This window comes from Wyeomyia smithii, chromosome 1 (genome assembly GCF_029784165.1).
Source record: "Wyeomyia smithii strain HCP4-BCI-WySm-NY-G18 chromosome 1, ASM2978416v1, whole genome shotgun sequence".
In the NCBI taxonomy this organism is placed as follows: domain Eukaryota; kingdom Metazoa; phylum Arthropoda; class Insecta; order Diptera; family Culicidae; genus Wyeomyia; species Wyeomyia smithii.
The window spans coordinates 82,976,991-83,000,587 of NC_073694.1; the positions used below are offsets into that span (position 1 = coordinate 82,976,991).

The following is a 23,597-nucleotide window of genomic DNA, read 5'->3' on the forward strand; positions in this document are numbered from 1 at the left end:
TAGATCATTTACTCATAAAGATAAGTAGATAAATAAACAAGAAGTGATAAAAATAAATAAGTAAATAGATACATTAATAAGTAAATAAATAAATAAATAAATTTAAAAAAACAATCAATAAATAAATAACTAGATAAATAAATGAATAGATAGATAATGGTGGTTTGGTCCACGTATGGGGTACATTCTTCAAAACTAGTATTTTTTAAAAACATTCGTTACTACTAGAAAGAATCCTCCCACATAAGAGATAGCCAAGAGCCGTTATAATAGGAAAGTGGAAATTTGAAGATGGCCGACTCTCTTTATCTTTCACTCCCATCCGCCACCCGGGAGTACGCGCCCTATAGGCTTGCCACCAAGCCCAGGGAGTAAATTTAGTTAAAACAGCTGGATTTTATAAGAAAATAAAAGATGAAACAAGCTTTCAAGGATACATGTTCATTGTAAGTTGACAAGAATAGTTCACTTCGATTGGTTTTTAATAAATAGTAGAACAAAAAACTTACTATAATTTTCAACTTTGCATTTTTATTTCCGAGTCTAATTTTGTGACATTGGACCAGCAAGGCAACTAGTGAACCTATATATTAGAGAAATGACAAGACACTCACCGTTAAGGCAACTGTCAACATCAAAACGGATAACGGCAATGTTAAATTATACCGCTCGCCCGTTTTGATGTTGAGGTATTTCACCAGCCTGCAGTTTACAGTTTAAGTGGAGCGAAATTCACGAGTTTACACTCCGAGCGAAGTGAAAATTGGCTGCAACTGACAGAATATAAACGCACGCAAGTTTTCGCTTGCAGCTGCTTTTTTCACTAGCGTTTGCATGCGTGAAAAAAGTAAACCCAAGTGAAAAAGATGAGATCCACAACCTTCGATTTCGCTGGATCGAATTTGTTTACCAAGCGAAGTGAAATTTTTGCAGGTTGCATTTTGCACGAGCTTAAAAAAATGAACATTTTGTATGAGATTTTCACTTCGCTTGGAACTCTAAATAGGGCTTTAGTAGATACTTTAAAAATTCAACACACGTAAACTGTTTCAACTTAAGCCCTGTTTAGAGTTCCAAGCGAAGTGAAAATCTCATACAAAATGTTCATTTTTTCACGCTCGATAACAGTCAGAGAACTGGAATTTCCCTTGGTAATTATTTAATTCATTTTAACCGAAATGAGGTTAACAACTTAAAATTTTTTGAAAAAGCACATGCATTGTATAATGTGCGTGTGAAGTGGGAAATTTATAGGAAGTATGGCGGAGGTGAAAAGCATATCACCCAATGCCGTACTTGCCAACGTTATGGCCATGGTTCCAAATTCTGTAACATGGACCAAAAATGTCTTAATTGTGGAGACTCTTCTCACAAAAAGGACACATGTCCTGTGAAAGAGAGTAAAAATTTTCGCTGTGCGAATTGTAACGGCAACCATATGTCAAATTTTTATCAATGCCCAGTCCGTTTAGCAATTGTTAAGGCAAGGCAAGGTAAACAAAATTCAATTTCTCAATTAAAACCAACTTCAAAACAAAATTCTCCAAGCGTACCAGTGACGCATAGTTTACCTACTCCTTTGCATACCCGTTTAACTTATGCACAGGTTACAGCTAGTTCGAACATTATACCGCCTAGTGTTGGTAGTTCGAAAATGACCGTTAATATGGGTAAGCAAAACACGCTAGAAAATAATTGTACACCTATTACCCCAGTTAATATTGCTACCGAAAATATTTTTTCTAATGTCAACTGCCTGGGGCCTATTACGGCACGTAAATTTTCTTTTTTGCAACAGGCAATGAACGATCATATGAACGCCATGTTGCAGTTAAAATCAATGTTTGAAGCCATTCAAATAGGCACAAATTTTACTATTAAAATTGTTTCTAATTTAAAATTTAGCAATGGATTTTAAATAAAACAATTAAAATATTGAATTCGAATGCTCGCTCATTGAAGGCCAATGAGAATGAGCTTTTTAATTTTTTAACAGTAAATAATGTGCATATTGCAATTATTACTGAAACATTTTTATAATAGGAAAGTGGAAATTTGAAGATGGCCGACTCTCTTTATCTTTCACTCCCATCCGCCACCCGGGAGTACGCGCCCTATAGGCTAGCCACCAAGCCCAGGGAGTAAATTTAGTTAAAACAGCTGGATTTTATAAGAAAATAAAAGATGAAACAAGCTTTCAAGGATACATGTTCATTGTAAGTTGACAAGAATAGTTCACTTCGATTGGTTTTTAATAAATAGTAGAACAAAAAACTTACTATAATTTTCAACTTTGCATTTTTATTTCCGAGTCTAATTTTGTGACATTGGACCAGCAAGGCAACTAGTGAACCTATATATTAGAGAAATGACAAGACACTCACCGTTAAGGCAACTGTCAACATCAAAACGGATAACGGCAATGTTAAATTATACCGCTCGCCCGTTTTGATGTTGACAGTTGCCTTAACGGCGAGTGTCTCGGCGTCTCTCTGGTGTATAGGCTGACTAAAGGCAACAGACGACCGACAAACGCAAACATGAATACAAAATTCTTTTTTCACTTAATATCAAGTACTTACCCAAAACCTAGTTTAAACTTTGTAAATCCTCTGAATCTTTTAAATAACTGCACTTGAACACTTCTCTTGCTTGAGCTTGAGCTTGATTGATCACCACCGGTTGACACTTCGTTACTGATCAGGATCGATTGGAGTTGTAAATCGAATTTAGTGATTCCTGCTTGGGATTTAGCTTTTCGATGTGCATCTCCAATAACCCCTGCATGCTGATCAGTACCGACGCCTGCCGGTCCAGAACGTAGATCAAAGGAAGGAAGGAAAGGGGTGTTAGTTCGATACTTGTTGTTACTAGAGGCCGGATATACTCCTGCACACTCCACAAGCACCACGGGTATAGGAATTTTGTGTTAGTTGTTTGTCGCGTTTCTTCTCTACATACGATAAAACTCTTGGCGGTATTTATGGGCCCTCGTCCACTAAGATATTTTTCGCGAACCTATCTTCTATGTATCTAAGACGTTTTGTTTCATTGATTTTAGGAGTACGACGGGAATAACGAGCTTTGTACTAATAGAGGAACTGACCGACCCTTCCAATTTTGAACCCGACGTGCACGCACTTTCCCGAGGTTAGTGGTGCGATCTTCGATATATGAACTCACGAAAACGCGCCAGGTGCCAACATGTTTGAAACCTCATCATATTTGCAGTGACGGGATACAAGCGAATCGTGGAGGTTAAGTAATTTCGATTACCTTACGTATCGTACGACTCTACGCGTTTCTGCTCATGAACACCTTAATTTACCCATTCACGAATCAATTTCGTAAGACGTTAAACTTTATTCGGAAACTGTAAGCCGACCGCAATTTTAGAGGATATAGGATCTACAACGCGTTTTTCTCCTGTAATATAATTTGGAATGAGCTAAGTATCCTAATGAATTCAAAAACTGGCAAATTTACATGCATCCAAAGCCCTTAAAATTCAAAAACAAAAAATTGCATCCAACAAGATTTAAACATTATTGAATAAAAAAAAAATTCAAGTGTATCAACATTTGTCCAAAAGCTAGGAAAATCATAAAAATAATAGGGTTAAATATGGTTAAATGACCGTAACCGATCAGAACTCTTCATGACAGACGAAGCACTTAGATATTTGTCGCGTGTGAATGATAGATGATCAAACTCTATTGTAAAACTATCAATTCGATCTTGTGAAAGTTAGCGTGTTCAAAGATTTATAGTAGCATATGAATATAGTAAAACCTACGACACGCTGAACCGCATCCGAGCCAATCTCCGCTTTTCAACCACATCAAGAAGTTCAATTTACTACCCCATGAAAACCAAAAAAATCTGTATTATTTCCAGAAAATCTGCAATCTGCATGCAGATATCTGTATGAAAAATACGCAAGAAATCTGTATAAAAGCAGACAAATCTATATATGTGGCATCACTGGTCACAACTGAAGTGATCTGCTATAATTTAGAACCAAACTGCATCGCCCGAAGGCAAACAAAGCCACCAATAGCTGTCAAACGCAAGTGCGCGACGTCACCGTACGATGGTCTATTTGCTGAACACACATTCTCATGTCAGCCTACTGCAACTTGCAAGTTGATGCAACGTAAAAAAAATCATGAACACATGAACGCGCTACCCAACACACACAGCAAGTGATCGAGAGAGAAAGAATCAGAAAATCGGCATCTTCGAAGGTGCCTCTGCGGTCGTAAGCAGCACAAAAGGCAGAAAAAAAACAAATTCTCTCTCGCTCACATGCCGTTCAAATCGAATGGAAGAAAAGCTGTGTGCGTTAACATAGGTAGTCACAATTTCACCACATACATAAGACATACGTAACACTCGGGAAGAAAACTTCCAAAAAAGTTGGTACAAAATGAACTACTCGAAAGTCCCAGCCTCTGATAAAACGTCTGTTTGAGTAGTTTATGAAGGCAGTGTACTTTTGCCGCCCTGCATGTATCTCGTTCCCACTCGAAGAATGCTTCATACATTTTGTAAACAACTGTTTGACAGTTTTTTAGAAAATTTTGTTTGGGGCTCGACTAAAGGCGATGAAGTATTCTTCTGTTCGTGCAAAACGATTGGTTATTCTAAAGACAAATCTTATGAGGCTGCGAATGAATATCAAACATATAAGCCAATGAAACTAGTTTCAAAGTTCGTTTCGTACTTATGGTCTGCTTGATGTGCTAGTTTGCATGCAAACGCTGCGATAAAGAAGTTGGAAGCAATATGTTCGCCATGTGTAACCAAGGTGTCCAGGCCAGTTAATGGAATCCTTCCGGTTTTGTTCATGAATTCGATTGGTTTCCGAAATATGCTTGAAAAATTTCGGTAAGTTTTGGTGACTATTATTGGCTTGTTTCTAACAATAGTTTCGCTTTTTTCAGTAATGTGTCGGTGATTACGACGACATGAATGTCGGAGAAGAAGGACGCAAGAATCTGATCGATTGTTTCGAACTGGCACCGGAACCGAAGAGTGACGTTGGTATCAAAGACGAAGCTATTGTCAATGAAACGGAGAGGGACGAGATTGCGGACGATGATCGATTTCAGGATGCTGTAGAGTAAATTTACTAACTTGAGAAATTACACATCTTGCTATTGTGCTTATACACCAATAAACAGTAAACAATAAGGTATTTTGTTTCAACGATCGGTTTTTTTTTTACTGTTCCCAATTCTAGTTAAACCACGGTCCTAAAACTGAAAATCGTGCACCATCTGCCCACACATTATTTTATTATTTGCCAAATATTGTTACACACTTAGAAATTTTCTACTGGATGAGGTTTGATAAAATTTTCAAGAGTTTCAAGACGCACTATACTGAAAGGAGATTATGCGCGCTTCACGCCTGGAACATGTAGTATATACATATCATATGCTCGTATATACATATATTTAAACTGGACGGTTGCTGTATTTGAATGAATGTTATATATCAACAGTATATTAAAGAAAGATTTCATTTGAAAAACAAGTAGAAATTATATTGAAAGTCAACTTTCGTTATTTGATTTTGGTAATCATTTGCACATATTGTTTTCAATCATTTGCTCATATTTGTTTCCATAACAGCCATCAGAAAAGCATTCGATTGGCACTGCTAACTACTCTCTGTGCAAGATCGTGGTTTTAATAAAATCTAAATGCATTTGAAAACACACAACGCGAACCGATGTTGCTGAATCGTTTTACCGTCTGGTTACTATTGACAAATTGTGTTGCAAATCTTACGGAATTCTAAAAATCAAACAAGAGTGAAATTAAGACAATTGAACACAAATGTATAAACTACCGGAGTGAGTTTTCCCGTTTAGGGTCTGGTGAATTCCATTTACAATGAATTGTTGAATGAATAGGAGTACTCTCAATCAACTGGATTAATCACTTTGATATATTTCCATTTCTTCCTGAAGATTTACGTGCTGGAGTGCCTCTTCGCGAGTAGGGAATTCATACAGGGTAATAAAAATCTTTAAACCCCATTCATGTATCAGAACAGAATCCAAAAATTCTGTATGCTGCAAAAAAAAAATAAAAACACACACGCATTCATACATTTATACATTTATTTGTATATATATATGTATATATATATATATATATATATATATATATATATATATATATATATATATATATATATATATATATATATATATATATATATATATATATATATATATATATATATATATATATATATATATATATATATATATATATATATATATATATATATATATATATATATATATATATATCAAAAATAGATAATTGACTCATACCATCCCCTTTTCTTGTTCTGTCAGTAATTTTTCTTCTAAATAAAGACTCATGCGATATTTCTGCTCATCAGTGAATATGTTTGATATCTGATACCATTCCAAAATATCTACAATTTTTGACAAATGTCGCCCATACTTCATATATTTATCAAACAATTCTCGGAGTTCAAGCTTATACTTTTTGTACGTACTTTCAATAAAATCTATAGGAAGATGATGACAATTTCTGTAAAGAAAAGCAATAACACCATTGTTTTCATTATTTAGAGCTAATTTTACCGATGAGTAACGATTTTTTTCTCTCGATTAGGAAATGTGGCAACAAGCTGTTCGAGTAACTGGATGCTTCTCTTTGTTTGCTCCATATCTGAATCGTCATTATTACCAACATGACATGTTTCTTTTCTTGTAAAATTCACCACCGGTGTACTTGCAGGAGGTAGTTTTCGCGTTGTTTTCCGGGCAGAAGTCTTTCGTCGAATCCGTACTTTGGGAGGTCGTGTTTTAGAATTGCGTCTTATATTGTACGGAGGTAATTGCATTCGTCTTGCTTTACCAGACTGTTTAAGCGCCTCACTCTCCTTTTATTTATTGAATATTGCATTTTGCGAACTTGTCCATTAATGAAAGTATTAAGTATACGGTTTATCAATTTGCCAAAGCATTTAAAACAAATAATCTTATTGTCATGTTGAATATATTCTCTGAGCCTTGCTTTAACAGAGAATCGGCTTTCTCGGAAGAGATCGTAAAACTTTTCCTTGAAAATGAGGAACAATTGTAGTCCTATATCCCGCGCAGCATTACTAGGATATTGAAATGCTTTTGAATAACGCTTCATTCTGCAAAATGTATAGCTTGCGTCTAATTCGCTTTTATTCAGCATTATCATTTTTTGACGGCATGGAGTATGCACGAGCTTAGAAACCGCGTGACCAACGATGTACACAACAGCATTTCCTTCAGCTGCATCTAAAGGTTCTATGTTGTCAAAATCGATCGGCGAAAATAAACGCATGCAACAATTTTCACTCCCTACGTATTCTAGAGGATCTTTTTCGGACTCCACGATACTTTCGCTATCAACCATATTCTTGAAATTATCATCTTCACAGTTAGCATTTTCAACAGCTCGCAGGCTATTGAAAATACTGCAATACTTCAGTGCTGCTGCGAAATGCAGAGCATTGGGAGAATCATTCGATCCGCAAGCTCGTCTTATATTAGAAAATTGGTTTTCTAGGGGATCCTGGCAAAGATTTATTGTGCATATGTAGGAAACTCCATGTTCTTTGTTCAAAATTTTCCAAAGCATAAAAAGCGCCTTTATATTTTGCAGATACCCGTTCAGGCATGGAGGAAATCGCTGTGCCTTTGTCAATGTGGCAGCGCATTTGGCTACCTGTGCTGCATCAAAACAAAAGCTCGGCACAAATTGAAGATTTTTGATTATTTTTTCCATTTTGCTCAGAAAATCCCAATGATCACTATTTTCTGATACTGCAGCACGTAGCGGCTGAAAATAAAACAATTATTGTATACAGTTTTTGATCTAATGCAAAAGTATTTTTCATTTTAAACATAAAAACACCAAGATTGAACATTGATATTATAAAGGATTTTCATGAGTGAGGATATCATGAATTTACAATGAAAATAAAAACAATTAATAGCTTCAATGGAAAAAGATTACAATAATCAGTTATTACTCATAACCTTGATGAAGATGGTCCCGCCCTTACTCAAGGTTGTGAATTATCACTTGGGATCATTCCATTTCGCAAGTTTGACTCATACCTAGCACAGTTTGAAACAACTTTGTAAGCTGAAAGACAACTTTAGGACTTTAGATTCATCGTACAAAATTGTTATACACTGTGCTTTTTTAGAGATTGCCAGCTTGCGAAAAATGATTTGCAACCATTTGCAAAATTAGATTGAACGTTTTTTATTTACAAACCTTGGCCAAGTTAAACTTGAATCGAGAATTGAAAACATCGAAGAGTTGGTCGAAAAGCTCTATAAATGAAGCAGTTGCTAACACTTTTTCCTCCAAACATTGCAATTCCACGTATGTTTTGATAGCTTTAGCCGTGGTTCCACTAAGGGTTTGCGTTGCTAGTTTGACATTCATCTTTGAAAACGCAGGCAGTTCGACAGCTTTTTGAGTGAGCTTTGGAACCAATCGAGGCATTTTTGAAATATCTATTTTGTATAAATCACGTATGTGTTGGAAGGAAACTATTTCGTTCTCGAAAAGAACGTTCTTGTTGAATAAATCGTTTCTTAAAGACTTAAATAAGTGCGGGGCGTCGAAAAAGAACAACACAGGATGCCCATCTATATCAAACATTGGTTCATCTACTGTAACACCTAATGCCCTAGCTGTCATGACATTAGTCGGATGCTGATCCATCACTACGCCAACCGGTATAAACCCTATTTTAAACATAGTCCTTACAGCTTCTTCAATTATTTCTTGTTGTCGTGTACAACTAAGGGTTGTATTTGCGAGGAAGTATCCGAAGGTCTGAAATAATTAAAAAAAGAGCATTACATATAGATTTATTTATAATATTATATTTGAAAAATAGCAGTAAAATAAATAAATAACAACTGAAATGGAAACTGTGAAAACGACCTTATAAAATTTAATTTATTAGGAAAAAATACCAACCGCGCAGTGTCAGATATATTAAAAGATATAGTTTTTTTATGTGGCATGTAAAAAAAATCCCGTAAATTACGATTTTTTCACAGAAAAACACATGAAAAGTAACAAGTTACTTTAATCCAGATACTGTGTACTGGTATTTAAGATCAGTTATGTTTTATGAACAACGAATATATCTAAAAATTACTTACTTGTTTATACTTTGTGCCTACTCCTTTGGCCATGATTGTGATTGCCTCATTGGCTAAATTTGCAATGTCATTGTCTTCATAAACATTGAATACACCGTCGTTCGGAAGACCATAAAAGTAGTCGCTTTTTGCATGATAACCTATTGTCGGTTTCAAAGCCATTCCATCAATAAGTAACACAATCAGCTTGTCTCGTTCTTGGAGTCCAGACGCAATGACAGACATACGTTGTATGATTTGCCTATTAAATCCGGGTTCAAGTGTGACGGATTGCTGCCATCTAGTGACAGATTTTGGATGTGGCATGCATAAAACGCCTGCTCCTCTGAAATTTCTATATGCTGATCCAGAATTTATACGATGACAAGTAGCAGTATATTTTATACTAGGATATCTTCGTGCATTTTTATGAATAGAAAAGTTTTTCATGGATTCGAGTAACATCGGATTGCATTTCAATGTCTTAAGCAGTTTGCTGTCCCTAGTTGTCTTATCCTGACTCGCCTTTAAACTCTTTTTCAATTGCTGGATTTTTGAATTTTTATGAAACAAAGCTTGTTTCTGTCGATAGCATATTCTTTGAAAACTGCGTCGTCGTTGCTGCTCTTTCGACAAAGTATTCTTAAGGTGTTTACTCTTCTGTATCTCTAACTCGTATAACGAGCGATAATTGTTGCAATCATTTTTCAACTGTATGCTTGGGCTAGATACTGAAATAAATAATAATATTTTAGAACATTTTTTTCATAAACACGTTTTTTCATTCTATGAAATAATTAGGGAACAGAATGCGAAAAATTCAGATTCTTAGACGCAAAATATAACCCACATGTCGTACAGATTCGTGCAGATCAGGGTTAACATTTTTTTTCTTACGTAAGATAATCAATTCACCCCCCCTCCCCCCTTGTAAGATAACGTAAGAAAATTGCAAAACCCCCTCCCCCCTATTTAGTTACGTAAATTCACCGTTCACCCTAAGCCAAATGTTTTAAAAGCGTTAATTTTTTTCACAAATCTCGCCAAACATGTGAAAAGGGCCCATGTGCCATATGTAAACAAGCCACAATTTCACGTTTTTCAATAAATACAAGCTTAATCTACCCGTACAAATAAGATTGTTTGATTAAGAGTAAATTCTTTTATCAATAAAGCTTATTGGTAAGGGCAGATTTTGCTTGTATTAATCAAAAAACGAGAAAATTTGGCTTGTTTACATATGGCACATGGGCCCTTTTCACATGTTTGGCGAGAAATGTCTGTCGCTTTACATAAGTGCAATTCTACAAGAAACGTGCGACCAATTTAATCGACCATTTTTGATTTGGTTGAAATATTGCATAGACGTTTCTGTGGGTAAAAGCTGGTTGGTTTATTTTTTGAAACACGAATCATTGTTGAGAAGCTATGTAAAAAGGCTATTTCGGCAAGTTAGAAATATTTTTAAAGCAAAAACGGTTTGTTTGATCGGTGTGACATCTTCGGCGAAGTTGTAGATAATAATTCTGTCTTTCAAAAAAATATACACTATTGAACAAACTTTTTTTTAGGAAACAACGTTGAAAGAAAAATTTAAAATCAAAAGCTCATTTTTTAAAATCTGTTTTTTTTTGTCATTAAAACTACAAAAGATTTGTCAAACATTGATGGCTGTCCGATCATGAAGAAATGAGAAACAAAAAAGTTAGTTTACCAAAAAAAATGAAAAAAAAACAAAGCCAAAATGGTTCATTTAATAGGTACAATATTTTCAGCAAAGTTGTAGACAGTAATTTTGTCCTTCAAAAAAAATATACACTGTGAGAGCAAAAGAGAATGTTTCAGAAAAATAAAAGACAAAAATATAATTACAAATTAAATGTTTCAAAATACTCACTTTTTAAGAATCCGATTTTTTTCTGCAAAAACTACAAACTATAAGCTAACTAAAAATATTTAACAGAACTTGGAGAAATAAAAAAAACTAAAGATCGTCGAATAAATCTTTTTTTTTCGATTGTTTAGTTTTTCAGTATGTATATATATATATATATATATATATATATATATATATATATATATATATATATATATATATATATATATATATATATATATATATTTATATTTATATATATATATATATATATATATATATATATATATATATATATATATATATATATTTATATATATATATATATATATATATATATATATATATATATATATATATATATATATATATATATATATATATATATATATATATATATATATATATATTAGGGGTGTGCGAAACTGGCTTTTCTGGTGTCGAAACGAAACGAAACGAAATTAACCCTTAATTTCGATTTCGCCAAATTAGTCGAAACGAAATCAAGGTGGATTTCGAGTTCTCGAGACGAAACGAAATTGGTCTCTAAATTTCGCGAAATTTCGAAAAATAAAATAAATGTTTCTGAAACATAGCATTACAATGATTTGTAACGTTGGAGCGTACGCTAACGAAGTACCCTTCAACAGCTGATCGCAAGGTGCTTATCTGGTCGACGAAGAGTAACGTAGGTATTCAGTTATCGATAAACCGACAATGACGAGAAAATCAAAAATGTTAAAAACTAAAATCTTGATGCATTCATTTATACAGATTATATTGCAGGTAATAGTAGCGCGATAGATACAAATGATATAAAGGTCAAACTCGAAATGTCTTTGTAAATAATAATTTAATGAACTTCTGAACTGATTCTTTTGGTTTGAATGCAACTATGTTTAAAATAGTAATCCTTCTTTCATAGCACTTTCATCATTCAAAATCCAAGTTTTGTCCTAGAGCTCGAACTGGAAAAAATGAGAGATGGTAGGTAGGTTTTCAGCCATTCCTGTGAGTTTTGGTGTCCTGAACTTTTCCAAAGAGTTGTTCCCTATGCAAACGTAAAAGCGACGAATCCGATAAGCAATTCCTCGGCGGCCTTCTGATGCATTTCTGCATTCTCTAAAAGCAGCAAAATTCACAGGAATGGTTGAAAAGCTGTAAAACCTTTGGAGGGCAACTTTTTTTTCGCTTTTGTCGACCAGTGTTATTGAATTTTTTTTAACACCGTTTAGTCAGACTAGACTAAGTGACATTTTTATCAAATCGAGGAAAATAAAATTTAAGTTAACTATTCTGTAAACTTTGAAGTTTTCAATATTTTTGCACATTTTTTAATATTACTTAAAATTACTTTTTAACTGAGCAGTTCCACAAAAAATGTCTCAGTTTCAATATTTTTTGTCATTTTATATTTGGCCTAAACTTTGCATAAACGTTTCTATAGGCTGAGAAGCTAGTTAAAATGCTATTTTGGGAGGGTTATTGTGATTATAAATATTTTCAGAGCCAAAAGTTTTTTGATCAGTGTGACGTCTCTGGAAAAGTTTTAGACAATAATTTTATCTTTCCGATAAAAAAAACTCTGAAAAATTGATTTTTTTAATGTAAAAGAAACATTAAAATTAACATAAAAAAGCTTATTTTTCAAAAATCTTTTTTTGTGTAAAAATTACAAAAAAAAATACCGAAGCGATGAAGAAATCAAAGAAAAATTAAATTTAAAAAAAAATTTACAACATGTTTATTTTTGGAAGGACAATATTATTATCTATAACTTTGCCAAAGGCACTATGCCAATCAAACCAACTGTTTCGATTATAAAAATATTTTAATTACCCACAGAGTGTCCAATTGGAGATTAAAATTATTTTTTCAGCTAAATCGGTTTGTTTGACTGGCATAACTAGTGTCTCTGGTAAGGTTGTAGAAAATAATTTTGTCCTAAAAAAATATGCCCTGTGAGTTTCTGCGACACCCAAAATAATAAAATGCATTCGGGACCATTCCTAAACTACGTGGTCATATTTTGATCCCTTTCATACCCCCCTTCTCCTCCGTGGTCTTTCGTGGTCTTTTGTTTTGTGATCTTATTCTGCAAATATATGTACAATAAAGTATGAAAAATTTATGAAAAAAATGAAGGTTCAAGAAAACTGATTATTAGATATTGCGCAAATTGTAAATAGAATTTTCAGTAATATCATTTTCTCAAAACCAAAATAACAAACAGATAATGGTTGTTTAATTATTGATAATATTTCATTGTCTTTAACAAATATAATAATTTCCTTACCTGAAAGTAATTTAAAATACGCTTTTCTGTTGAGTATATTCAAAATGATTTTTAATTTGTTGTTGAGTATCAAAATAAATAAAATTTGTTTAAGCAGATTGATCATCTACGATAAATTTTTCGCTTATAGTTATGGTAAATTGTATACTCATCTAGAAATCATCTAGAAAAATATTTAGTTGATAATAAGTGAAACCTTTTAATTTAATTTTAATTTAATTTATTTCCGATATATTTTTTACACTTGAATCGCTAGAACAAGTTTGCACTTCCAGTGAGCATCTGCTCTTTTAAGGAAGTGTGATACGATGTTGTTAACTATAAGTTGAAGCTGGTGATGATACTTGTCGACAATTGTGGGGTGGTGCTGGTGGTTCGCGCGTTGATGGCGTTGCTCTGGTTACGGCGTACGGCAGAGGCATTGGTGAGTAGTGTTTTGTGGTATTCGGGTGTAATCCAGAATTGGGCTAGATACTGTGGTATTTTCGTTTTCATGATAGCTCGCAAACGACGCTTGAAGATATATGTTGTGGGGGCATTTTTACATGATGGGGGGAGGTCGTTAAACAGTTTGCTACCAATGTACGACATTTTTTGCGACCGTATTCCGTGTTGAATCGTGGCAAATACAGGTGACCAGTTTGTCTGCTTGAGCGGTTTTCGTGCATTCTTCTTGTGACAAGGACGGTTGAAGTGATGTTATTTCGCAAGTGGATCAACATTTGATACTCCTGGGGTACACGGATTGGTAGGGTTGAGTCCCTGGGATCTTCGTATAGTAGATGAGTGGGATACAGATGAGGTTTCCGGAACACGGCTTTCAAGCTTCTGTTTTGTATCACCTGTAGCTCTCTCCAAGAAGATTTGCAAGCCAGTCCCCACGTTGCAACTAGGTACTGGAGCCGAGAATGGATTAGTGAGAAGTATAGTGTTTTCATAGTCGCCAAAGGCAAAAATGATGAAACCTTCCTTAATATACCACAGAGTGATGTTAGCTTTCGCTTGAGAGACTCAAGATGGGCCTTCCAGTTCATTCTATTGTCTAGCGTTATGCCGAGAAATGGGTATTCAAATACTTCTTCGATGACACGACTGGCGATTTCAATTGGCTCGCGAGCCGGGAGTTCTCTGCGGAACGAGTGAATGAGCATATACTTGGTTTTCGATAGATTCATTGACATCAAATTAGTTTGAAGCTGGATAGCAGTGCATTCTGTTTCTTGATAGAAGACTGACGTGTCGTCAGCAAAGAGACGTAACTTTCCATGCAGCTCTAACTTGGCCAGGTCATTAATAAACAGCAGAAAAAGAATTGGCCCCAAGTTACTACCTTGGGGCACACCAGTCGACACGGCCCCATAGTGATCAACGGGTAATCATCTTTTAGGCACCTGACGATAGCATTACTTAAACCTGGGACGTAGGGGAGTGATGCGATAAAAAGCCCGAGAAAAAGAAATTGAATCCACCAACGCATCGTGCTTTGTGATGTGGTAAAAGTTTGTAGGTAATCTCTAAACTGCCGCTCATAGCAAGTCCGTCCCATTTGCGTTTTGGTGCTGACGAGAAAACAGCAATTGAAAATCGTAACGCTTTAGGTGAAATTTTGCACTCAAATGCTTTTTCAATCAATACCATCAACAGAATTTAGTACTGCAATGACAATCTAACACTTTTGCATCATAAAACTTGCATGAACACCGAAATTTGATTAAAATTTGTTGAAAATCATAAGCTGGGACTCACATGCGATTACTTTTACGGTACGTAGCCAGAATGATAGCAAGTCAGTCCCATAGCCAGCTACGACCGGTGATGAAAAACAAACTACTGCAAATCGATGGCGGTGCTATACCGTGCGTTTGGAATGAATCTATCGCTGGTCAATTCATAAATGACCTTCTTTCGTGCTTTATTAAACAAGTTTTTTGTGAGAAGCATAACACAATATACCTACCAACTGCGCCGCTCAAAATAAAATTAGATTTTGTTTTTACATACTGATAAATTCAAAGTCAGTTTAGGTGTAGGAACTTATTCTAAATTTTCCTGAGAGCGGACACACGTTCGTGACGGCGGACAGCTTTCACGTAGCAGTGGAAACAAATATTAAAAGAATACCTATAGCTTAGGAAAATGTTTGCTCCGTTAAAAAACAGCTAAGTAGCGTACCGAAGTATTTAATATGACTGACAAATTCTTCAAAACGAAATTCACGACAATAATTGAACAATTCTTAAGCACGTCGTTACATAAAATACGGATAAAATACGAAAAGTAGTATTTACTCAAGAATGCTTCAACTAACAATACAGTGACACACCTAAAGCGTTCACTGTCAACAAACAACAGCTGAAAGAAGCTACTGGTGGAAACTTTGTCTTGAAGAAAACATTGTACTATCAGCTAGAGCCACACGATGTAGAACGCGTAAAATTTAATCAAACCTCCTATCGAATATCACTTGGTACATCCAATTCTAAACCTGAAGACCATTAGTTTTGGTAAATATCACATTTTTCATAATCATTATTGGCTGTGGGGTTAAATTGCGAAGATTTTTTCAATGGGACCGACTAGCGATCACTTTTGCTATGGGACAAACCAACTTGCTATTTTTTTCATAGTTCCTCAGAACAAAGTATTCAAAAATATTTGTTTTATCGAAAGTAGATATAAAAAGGAATTGATTCCATAAATAAACTCAAAATTGATAAAAATGCAATTGGGACGGACTTGCCATGAGCGGCAGTAAAGCTCAAACTAACTCTAACGTTTCAATATAGGTACTTTGAAAGAGATCCTATAGACAGCTATGACAACCTATCGTAAAGCTTTGTACGAAAAACGGTACAACTATATGTAAGTTTTTTGAAAAAAACAATGTCAGAGTTTTTGAAGAAAAAAAATGTACTATTTTTATAAAATGTTTTTAATAAACTTGTAGATCCCCTTAGGAAGGCCAAGTTCAAAGGCCGAAACGTCGGACATAAAACCTAGTAGCGTTTTGATACACCCCTAAGACTGAAAAAGCCGTATTTCCCTTGAAATAAATTACAAAGTTTTTGAATGTCGAACAAAATATAAACATCTTTCTTTCTTCCTTCAGTTCACGAACATCCAGGTCTTATATATTGTTTTTAAGACCAAAACGTTGATTTTTTTACCGGTCGTTGAGTATTGAAATATACTTTCAGGAAAAATAACATAAATCCCGACGCATTGCAAAATAGAACTATTATTCTAAAGAAGTAAATGCCATATAAGGCAAAGCCTGTTTAAAACAAAAAAAAATTTTCTTCGTTCGGATAAATTTGAAATATGTTTCAAAAATTTGATTACAGTTAATTGCTGACAACTCTCAAACTTTCCGTGACACTTATTAATTAGTCGTGTCAAATAAATATATTAATTAAAAAATTGCGAAAGCTTCGACTTGACTTAGTGGCAATAATAAATTATAAGTCAGAAAAAAGACTACGTGGTCTATTCGTTAACCCGCACGCGGGGGGTTTTTCGTGGTCTTTTGATAAGCCACCCCCCGTCTCCCTATATATGACTACGTGTTTGGGAACGGCCCCTTTGAAACAAAACAAAAATTATTTTTCTTTCAACCAATCAACAGTTAGAATGGAATGTTGTAATGCAACAAACAAATAGTTTTCTCTTTACTCAATCAAGTTATTCGAAATCATCCTCGTTCTCTTATTTCTCGTTCTTTCTAACCTTTCTTTTCTTCTACCTTGTATATTCGTCAAGTGCAAAGTCAGAATCACTTCTATGCCATAATCTGAACTTGTTTTTGACATTGTAAAATTGTGTGTCCCCTAAACAAGAGTAACATTTCTCAATTATGTGTTCAACGATAGCGAACCATTTACTTTTTATTCATTCATTGATCAAGTATACTCTTTTGATAACACGTTTAAAATATTTTTGATAAGGTACCTGGCAATTTTGAAACTTATGCTGACTTTGAAGTCAGAGTGTTTTGAAACAATACTAAAAATTCAGGCTTTTTCAGGCTTTTTCTGCTTAACACATCGATCACTCTGTCTGCACACTATAAGGCATGATATCTGGTCAGCCTAGTGATAGCAATGAACTATCTGATAAAACACATTTAAATACACTACGGTGTGCGAAGAGGAGTCCTCTAACACAGAGAAATCCGAAAAAACGCTTGAAAATTTTTACAAGTCGAGTAGCATAGAACATTTGGCCTGTAAGATAGAGCCAGAAATTGCTATGCCCTCCTAAACGAAAGACAAAAAGTGACCTCTTTAACCTTGTGGGCTGCAAATATAACCACATTTTGATGTACGTAAAAGATGCGTAAAATTTATTCCTACAAACAAATTACTAGATACCTTGTAGCGCATTTGGACGGCTTCATATTCCTCGAATTTGACTTCAGTGATGACATGAATTTTATGCTCTGCGTGAATAAAAAATACCTCCCGCATGATGTTACGGTTTTGTCTTTAAAAACAAAAATTACCGGCTGAGAGTTTATTCTTCTATAACTGACTTAGTATACCAGATATCTGTTGAGATATATTCAATTTAATTTATAGTCGCAATGAGCACAAACCAAAATAATGTAATAATGTGCATCGGAAATTTGGTCCGAAATTTCGCGAAATTTCGTAATCGTCGAAATTGGAACTTTAATTCCGCGAAATTTTAGGCGGAATTTAGCGAAATTCAACGAAATTTTTCGGCAATTTCGCGAAACCGAAATTTCGCGAAATTTCGGGAAATTTCGAGTTTTGCGAAATTATACGAAATCATTCGAAATCTCGCACAGCCATAATATATATATATATATATATATATATATATATATATATATATATATATATATATATATATATATATATATATATATATATATATATATATATATATATATATATATATATATATATATATATATATATATATATATATATATATATATATATATATATATATATATATATATATATATATATATATATATATATATATATATATATATAAATTCTAGAGAGTTCTAGATAATAATATTGTCCTCAAAAAAATATAATAGTGTGTAGTAGGGTGGGGAATCGTTATATGGAAAAAACGAAACTTGATAGCAGAAAGCCAGAACCAAGTTTTTTTTGTTCTATTTTGAGCCTCAAAGAATCCTAAATTTATCGGAAGTCGATTGATTTAGTCTCCGCTTGGCGCATTGCATTTCAAATTTATATGGAGATTTGTATGGAAAGAGCAACGTTTTTGCATTTTCCATTCTGAAGAGCTCAAAGTAGCTCAAACCATAGGTTTCATGACTTCAAATGGTAGGTTTTTTGATGCCTAACAACTTGGCCGAAGACATCAAAGAGCTAGGGTGTCCCGAAAAAATACTGGTGCTGTTCAAAGATAAGTATGTCGAAATTTCTGTTGCAAATCATTTTTCCTGCCAACACTGCCAGTGTACCGGCGTTAGTCAGATTTCCATCAGAAGTAACCTCTGAAACACGTTTTAGATTTTACCTACGCCTAGAATATTGACCTGAATTTGTTTGTTTGATCCAGCTGAGTGTATAAACTCGTTACGACAGGTTCTTTCTGACGGGAATCCTGCTGGCGCCGGTACATTGGTAATGTTGGCAGAAAACAAGATTTTCTGCATTTAAATCGACATACTCAACTTTGAACAGCTATAGCTCTTCTTAGGGACATCCTAGCTCTTCAGTGCCTTCTTCAAAGTTGTTAGGCATCTAACATACTATACTTTTACATAATGTAGTGCATTATTAGATCATTATTGAGCTCTCTAGAAAGATAAATGCAAAAAAGTAGGTTTTCCCATATAAATTTTCAACGAATTTGAAATGCAATGCGCCAAGCGGACACAAAACCAATTAACTTCCGGTAAGTTTAGGGTTGTTTGGGGCCCCAAAAGGAACAAAAAAAACTTGGTTCTGGAAAATCGATCACTTTTCCCCACCCTAGTGTATACTTTTTGCAGAAAAGAAATCTGATTCATATATTAGAATTATGTTTGTGCTTTTTTCTAAAACATTCTCTTTTTTTCTCACAGTATATATTTTGGAAGGACAAAACTACTGTCTACAACTTCGCTGACTATATTTTTCCATTTTTTTGGGAAACTTTGATTTTATGTTTCTTATTTCTCCATGATCGGACAGCCATCAAAGTTTAGCAAATCTTTTTTTAATTTTTAAGAAAAAAAATCGGTTTTTTAAAAATCTCATTTAGATAATTAATTATAGATTTTTTTAAATTTTTATTACTTTATTGTTTTCGGAAAGACGAAATTATTATCTACAACTTTGCCGAAGACGCCACACCAATCAAACAAACTGTTTTTACTCTAAAAATATTTGTAGTCATCAATATCTTCCCAAAACAGCATTTTTACATAGCTTCTCAATAATGATTCATGGTTCAAAAAATAAACCAACAGCACAAACGGAATTTTTGCCTTCACAAACATCTATGCAAAGTTTCAGCCAAATTAAAAATGACAATTAAAAAAATATATTAAAACTGGAACATTTTTCGAGGAAATGCTCATTAATAAAAACAGTTACGTATGAAAAATAACTGGTGTAACTATAAGCTGCTTTTTCAAAAGGCGTAAACATTTTGGCATAGTCTTTATTCAAAGCATTGTCGCTCAGGCATCGGTGGTTGTATAGAAAAACTGTCTGAGGATGAGTTGTAGTCTTGTAAAAAATATACACCCAGAAAAAATTTTCTTTTATCTATTTTTACTAAAATTATTTTTTTATCTATTTTTACTAAAATTATTGAAAATTCACACAAAATTTGAATTAAGAAAGGTGGAGTTATACTAACGATCCCAAAGTTTTCGAAGTGTTGTAAGCTTTCTCATATTGCTTACAACTTTTGATAAGTCTCGCGTCGAAACTGTATAAAACTTGTTTATATCACCTATTAGCTGACACGGCAAATTTCGTCCTGCCCATTTTTCTCTCTGCTATTACAAAAAAAAATCAGAAGGGTTGTATGCAAAGCCACGACAATAAGGTTGATGCAGAACTACATGAGGCTGTTTGTCACAATAAATGTCTTGTTCCATATAAGAGGAATCGTAAATGGTAAGTTCGAAATAAATTTCTCCCTTTCAATAATTCTTTGAATTTTAGACGCCAATATTACGATAGACTTTTTCGTATTGTTTATTAGCCTTTATCTAGTACCAATAAAAAAAATTCTCTGAAAATAATATGGTGGCCCTGGAAAGATTCAATATGGCATCTAATTCTGGAAATACCCATATTGGGTGGTATTCGACCTTTTTCAGTTGTCTTCCAGAACCCGGGAGAAGTGTCGAACCACCATAGAAATATTCCTCGTCCCTCGAAACCTCCACATGTCAAACTGGGTTCCATTTACTTGATAACTTCTCGAGTTATGCAGAAATTTGTCTTTAATTTGTAAGGGAGTCCTCCCTTCCACAAAAAGAAGGGGTGATATATTTTCTAAAAGGACGTATGTGCTTTCATTTTAATGTATTCAAAGCATTGTAGTTCATAAACCGTTGATTGTATAGAAAAACTGTCTGAGAATGAGTTACAATGTCTTGTACAAAAATTTATTCCGTAGATTTTTTTTGTCTTAACCAAAAGATATCAAAAATCAACACTAAATTTCAATTTAATAATAAGAGTTTGATTGTTTTTCTATTAGTTCAAATTTAACTTAAGTTATGTCGCAATTTTCGATATAATGTCCAGGATGGAAAAATGAAAAACAAATTATTATGAAAGGTTGAGTTTTTGAAAAGATATTTTCAAAATGTTCAGGTTACAATGATTGTAAACAATTAAAATCGCCATTTCAAATCGAAAATCCCATTATAATTTTATTCGTGAAGACTCGTATTCGAAATAACTTGAAAACGGGTGTCAAGTTATTTCGAATACGAGTTGAGAAAATTAGAAAATAAACACTAATTTATACATTAAAGAAAACAAAAAGAATTACATTTTCCCCTAAAATTATTTTTTGTTGACATTATTCTAAAATTTTTGATAAAAAGATCCAGAATGCAAAAATGTAAGATAAGTTTCTTACTTAATTTTTTGTCAATTTCTCCATTTTTGTGAATAATCAAGTTCTGATGATGCAGTATGATTTTAACTCATTATGGACCAGCTGCTCGATTCTTCGAACAGTACTTTAGAATTTTTCACGCATAACTGAGATGAGATAAACATATTTCGTTTTATATATATGATAACTGAAAATGTTAGGTACAAAAAATCATCCCGGGCACCCCTCCTCTTCCATCCAATAGGGAAGAGAGCGCTTCAAAAATACAAGTTTTCAATGATTGTTTTAAAGCTGAAAAAACAATGGAAACAATTGATAATAATATATTCTAGTAGCTAACAGATGACATTGATTTTGCACCATTTATCAATGCTCTGTAGAAAAAATTTTCACGCAAGGGCCCACTGTAGTACAAAACGACCAGTGCAAAAACTCGGTTGTGGAAAGTCGAAAAAATGGGTTTTCATCATTTTTTTCTTGATTAGAGCAATACCAGCCCACGTGCTACATTCCGATTCGGAACTTGACCTTGTGTTTATTTATACACAGACTTCGCAGCCGACTGTTAAGTGTACAGGATAATTGCGGAGCTAGCGCTACGTTCCTACTGACACTAACAGTCTCTCCCGAAATGAGACTCGAACCTATGAATACTGGTTTGTTAGGCCAGCATCGTACCTCGAGACCTTCTGGGAAGAGCTTATATATAGCTTAAATTACTATTAAAATCATACTGCATCATTAAAATTTGATTATTCTAAAAAATTGTAAAATTGAAAAAAAAATTGAAACTTGACTTTTAAGCAAAAATGTACACTGGGGTCGTTTTTTACGCGGTTGGTTGTACCGCATTCAAAAGATTAGATTAGATTTACTTATATCTAACTTATTTGATACGGTGCAAAGCAATAGTAAGCAGAAAGTATTACCAATTCGCTGTCGAAACTGTATCTTTCTGTTAATTAGGCACAGCCTTTGCAGCCAACTATTAGGATACAGGACAATTGTGGGGCTGGCGCTGGCTTGTTAGGTCACAAGGTCTTTTCAAAAATTCGCTTAGAGCAAAAAAAAAATACTAATAGCACAAAATGATATCTTTAGCCTATAGAAACATCTGTGTAAAGTTTCAACCAAATCTAAAATGGTCTATTAAAATCGCACCCATGCAATAAATAAAAAATACCGTACTGAATCAAATTTCGAACACTTAAGCTATGATGTATCTTCTAGCACTAAAAAATCAACGAAAAATTAATTTTCTGATTGTTCCTAACGGTTTGGAATGTTGGTTATTTTATTGTTGTTGCAAATAAATGCTATTTATATAGATTTGAACACGTTTTGTACATGAAAACAAGGAAGATTTGGAAATCTGCTTTGGTTCAAACTCCGAACCCTTCAACGTAATCACTAAGAGATAGATAGGCAAACCGTCTGAATACTGACTGTCACTTTTTTTCAACGCCTGCTGATTCCCTGGAAGTGGCCCTACAGTAAAAAGCTATACAACACTGGGTGGAGGACATTCCAAGGAACGAAATGGTGTATAAGAATCTCACTTTTTATAACACCAGCCGTAATAATTTGATATTTATACTGAAGTGTTCAAAGTTTGAGACTGTTCGAAGTTTGAATCAAAACGGTATATTTTAAAAAATGCACGACAAGTTCCATAGTTTGCAAAAAAAAACAAATTTACCTTCTCCTTAATCATGCTCAAGGATGAGATCGATTTAGTGTAACAGGATCTCTCACTTGCTCAAAATCCTCATGTGAAAATTTGCTGAGCAGTTCGAAAATGAAAACGGTCGAATTTCACCTTATGTTTTGTTTACACTACAGTTGATATCATATGATATAACGTATCTTGATATCAGAATCCATACATCTAGTTTTTACGAAAAATTTGTTTTATGAAATTCGATATCAAGATTGGCGATATCACATGAAATCCACTGTAGTGTGAACGGGTTATTAATCACGCCGCTTAGAAACAACAAAACCAATATCACAGAAATACACCTAGTATATGAGTTTCCTTGTATACTCATCTTCACGGTATCCAGTTAAGTGTTTAAAAGTGTTTAAAAAGAATCACTAATGAGATGAATGAATATTGAAATCATTCAAACACAATCGCTACTATAGCACTC

The 23,597-nt window shown here is 33.9% G+C and overlaps 1 long non-coding RNA gene across 1 annotated transcript; it reads left to right on the forward strand.

Annotated features, from left to right (window-relative positions):
* The first annotated feature begins 4,100 nt into the window (after window positions 1–4,100).
* LOC129718624 (uncharacterized) lies at window positions 4,101–5,405 on the forward strand. Its single transcript, XR_008726983.1, has 3 exons — window positions 4,101–4,890; window positions 4,947–5,185; window positions 5,246–5,405. It is a non-coding gene; the product is annotated as an uncharacterized LOC129718624 (long non-coding RNA).
* Window positions 5,406–23,597: the final 18,192 nt, after the last annotated feature.